Here is a 4881-nt window from a genome sequence, read left to right as displayed (position 1 = left end):
CGTCCACGATATGAGAGTGGCTTTGACCAACACTTAGCCTCGAATAGAGCAATTGGTCACACATAAGCAACAACAGAAATCACATTGATACATGTGTAACTAGTTACCCAGCTGAGTAACTTAAGTATGCTTAAGTTTTTCCATGGTCTTTCACTATTCTCGGGTTTTCCTATTTCTTTATCACCAATGACGACAGTAGTTTTGAAGAATAAACAAAACGATTAGTTTGTATATCGCTTTCTTTTCAATAATGCAGACCAAAGTTTAATGGCGGCGCCGAAATTTTGACATGCTTCTTGATCACTTGCGGTATATTTTGTATTTTTTGTCGCCTAACAAACTGTGCTGTTGTTTTAAGAGAGTTGATTCTCTTACATATGGTTATAATTGAATTTTTGTTGATGAATGAAAGCCAAATACCAAATCCTGAATCAACTTGGTTAAAACAACTGCAGAGTTTGTTAAACAACAAGAGACTTCATTACAAAATATATCGCCAGCGATCTAAAGGCATGTCAAAATTTCGGCCTCTACTAAACTTTTGGTTGGCACTGTAGTAGCCTAGTCGTATGCCAACGATAGTTAGGGGGTGCTAGACTGTTGAGGCCTGTTTACAGGGGTACTAGAGTCAGAAAAGGCTAATTGATTTGAGATCAAAAGAGTTATTACGCATTGAGTTTCATTCAAAAACTGTGGATGAACTTTGGTGCTCACAACTGCAAACCTACCCATTCTTGGCAAAGCAAGCGATTATTGTTTTGTTACCGTTCATAACCACTTAACCTTTGTGAGGCAGGATTCTCAGGTCTTGTTACAATAAAAACAACATCGAAATCGCCTGGACAGAGGACGTTGAAGATGACATGCGTGTTGCATTGTCAAAAACTCAACCACAGTTCAGTCGTTTAGTTCAGGAAAGGCAACAACAGCCCTCTTATTAAATTTGCTTACGTTGAAAAAGTTTCGGCATGGCACGTTGGGTCACCTTAATATTCAAATACTGCTGACACTTCTTGAACAATCCATTCATTTTCTTATTTGAGCAACTGTTTAACCTGATATTTGCCGCAGGAGTCACAGCGGCAATACAATATTATGACACCGCACAGTAGCTGAGTAGCATAATTATTACAATAGTCAATAGCACTATGATTGAACTGACTCGTGTGAAGATAAATTTCTTTGCAATAGTCAATAGTATGTTAATTGAGTTTCAGGCAAAATTTAGGTAGGGGTCCGCAGAATTAATAATTTGTCTAAAGGGTTCGTGACAACAAAAAGGTTGGGAACCCCTGCAATAGACCTATGGTATCTAAAAATCTCCGCCGAAAATTTGCGTTGCCCTTCTTAATATATCCGTGTATGCTACCTGGGTAGCTTACTTGTCACAGATCTTCACCAGTTAGGCGTTGCAAGCCTTGCAAAAACTAAGTTACAAAACTTCCTGCGTAATCGCACGAAAACGGTAGCCTAGGCCTAGATTATATCAATATCTGTCAATTAGATCGTATGCATTCTATCATCATGTTTTTGCTAGAAAAAAGATGGCATAGATGTGCGAAAGATGCTTTTTGCATTGTTATGTTTTTTTGGACAGCTCAAGAACAAAAAGCCTGTTTTCTCATGTCGCAGATCATATAAAAAAAATCATCTCCTTAGCATTCCAAAGCTTTGCATTCTTTAAATAGCTAAGTGTAGCCTACACTATCCTATTTACATGGTTTATTTCGGTACCGAGCCGTTACAATTAGTAAGTAGGCTAACTTAGATTATAGCCTATGGCCCTAAACCGTCACAACCTCCAGATCACATTCGTCGTGATCACAAAACGTATGAATCACGTTTCAAAAATGTCAATTTACAGTTGATGTATCGCGTACTGTGGGCCTACTACAACTGGATTACTTTGTGTTCAAATTTTATAAAAACTGATCAAAAAACGTGACCACCCAAAGCGTGACCCCAAAACGTTTTTTTTTTGCTATGTAATTCCATCCAGTTTAACAAAAGTAGGCTATATTTCTGACCATCACAGAAAAAATAAATAACAAGTCTAGGCCTAGGCTACATGCCAAAAGTTATTTCAAGAAAACGTCATTCAAGTCTATTTTGGGGCACACAAAGTTTTGTGAGCTGACCGATAACTACATAAAAATAGCCTACGTTGATATCGAGATATTGCAGAACACTGGGCTAGGCAAATGCGTGACAAAACGGACATGCGAGGCAAAACAAACATTTACTTTTTTGACAAAACTACAAATAAAAATAACATTTTTTTTCTTTATCTTCTAAAATAACTTAAATGAATGTGGGGTTCCGGTACCACACAAAAAAAAATTCTGAAACTTTCGTGCCACACTCGGCGACAAAGAAGTTGAAATAGCTGTCTCAGACTCTCAGCAGCCTACTTTATTAAAAAAACTAGTCTGCTAATTCTATTTAAGTGTTGTTTTTGTTTAATTTCTGCTTCTCTTTTAGTTTTGAACATTGGTGGATAATGGATCACTATCCTTAAAAAATGAGCTTTCTACATATTTTGGTTTTGCTTATAATTATAGACTTTTTTAGGTCGACCTAAGAATTGGTTATCATACCTGACTGTTTTTATTCGTGAGTAGCCTATTCATTCTAACAAGTTTAGAAAAAATCACTTGATCTTGTCGACTAATTAACCAAATGTGCTTCGAGGCAAAGCGATCATATGTTAAGTTTATATCCAGTTGCGTGCGCAAAGGGGGAAGAGTGGGGATTAATCTACCCATTGAGCTTACCGTCCTGGACAAGACGTCAAAACTGCATCCATTCTGTAGCTTACCGTCCTGGACAAGACGTCAAAACTGCATCCATTCTACAGTCACTCGTTTAACTACAGTCACGTGACGTTGCAACAACTTTTTATGCTCGTGTTTATGTTTTATGCTCGTGTTCGTGGTTAGCGCGTTGGGCTCGCAGTCGAGAGCCTGCATGTTCGACTCCAGCCATCCGCACTTGCTGTTGTTTCTCTGGGCAAGAAACTTTACGGTAATTGCCTCTACCCAGTGATCAATTTGGAGTAATGGGTAGTACCAAATTTAAGTCATAGCCTAAGTTGAGTAGACAACCGGAAACAGACATTGCAGTCGGCTGCAGCGTGGGTCAGGTGTAGGCTACGTCGGAAGGCGTACACCGATGCATAGCGCTCAAGTCCCCTTTCCCGCAATGCAGGATAAAGATATAAAAAACAAACAAACAAACAAGAGCTTGATACCGGTATTTGAAATTTTTGTATTGTTTAGCCTATGGCTTATCATGGCTTTATTTAAATGCGTCATGCTGTAATTTTCTTAGGTTTTATCTAAATCAAGTTTTGTAAACACGTAGCCTATTTGTGTTGTGATAGGCCTACAGCAATTAGCCTAAACTCTAAAGGCTACCCCAAAAACTACCTGCGACGAAACAAAAAAAAGTAAAAACATCAAAATTTATAAATTTTTTGCTTGTTTTTGTTGTTTGTTATTTCACATAGGCCTACAAAAACATTTCAACAACAACCGAAACTTTACTCTGTCAATCTCGAAATGACAGGCCTGTGTCAGTAGTTCAAAGCCTCTACAAACAACCTACGGTCTACAAGTAGGCTATATGCAACACTGCCAGGATTAAACTGAAAGTTTTTTCAATCCCACCAAAAGCTTTTTCAATCCCAGAGTAAATATCCTCACCATGGATCTTCACAAGCAGTCGATCAATCAATAAACTTAGCAGGGGTCTAGATAAAAGTAAAAGAGATACAGATAGCCTATCGTAGCCTATAATAGAACAGCATTTCTTAAACTGGGGTAAATTTCCTCGTTTTGGGGGGTAGGCTGTAGGCCTATGAGCTACGGTACCAATCAAAATATCCACATCAGGCTGATGGAACAGAAAAATTGTGCCAGCTAGCTGTAGGTATTGGTATTGTAGATATCATTTCACCGCTTGACGCAGATAACTGGAGGTGATCTCATTCAAACCTTGAAGGATGACATCATTAGCTATCTTCAAAACTTGCGGGAAGAATTTGAACGATATTTTTCCGAGATAAATAGCCTAATGCCTAGGCTACTGGCAGCATTTTGATAAAATCAACGAGAAATCCTTTTATAAGTTATGTAATGTAAAAGATGTTCCTCAAGCAATCCAAGAAAAATTTATAGAATTAACAAACGATTCTTTTGCAAAAGATGAGTTTCACACTTGCAACCTAGAAAAGTTTTGGGTTAAAATATAAAATTGCTATCCAAGGATAGGTATTCAAGCTCTGAATATTCTTACGTTTTCTTCAACTTACCTATGCGGCTTCTCTGCATTGCTTGCTATCAAATCTAAACCACGAAACCAACTTCATGTTGAATCCGATATTTGTTGTAATGTGCATTAGCCTAGCTACTAGTTTACCAGACATTGAACAACTTGTTGCCAAAAAGCAAGGGCAGCCGTCGCATTGAATATAACTGATGTAATTTGTTACTTTCGTTTTTTAATAAATGAGCATCATTTTATATATTGGGGGTAAATCTGATATTCATCTTTGTTAAAAGTGTAAAGCATACAAAAAAGATTAAGAACCACTGTAATAGAATATAATAGATACAATTTTAGACATGTTTTTTATGATTATGTAGGCTACCAATGGGTCTGTTGTAAATTTTTTATGTTATGTAAACAATTTTATTTTTGCTGCATTCTGTGTAAAAAAAACTGTGTCTGTTTTAAATACAAGCATCGTTCTCAATAACCTCCATGCAATTCCTTTCAATATCAAAATGCTTCCAATATTTTTGTTACGCATCAACAATCAGACGTTGGCATGGTAATATTTTATCTTGCACCATAGATTCTTCTCTGTTTGAAGCATCA

The sequence above is a fragment of the Aplidium turbinatum genome, chromosome 4 (assembly GCF_918807975.1).
Source record: "Aplidium turbinatum chromosome 4, kaAplTurb1.1, whole genome shotgun sequence".
In the NCBI taxonomy this organism is placed as follows: Eukaryota; Metazoa; Chordata; class Ascidiacea; order Aplousobranchia; family Polyclinidae; genus Aplidium; species Aplidium turbinatum.
The sequence above is the reverse complement of the archived record's forward strand: the minus strand, read 5'-3'. Positions refer to the sequence as shown.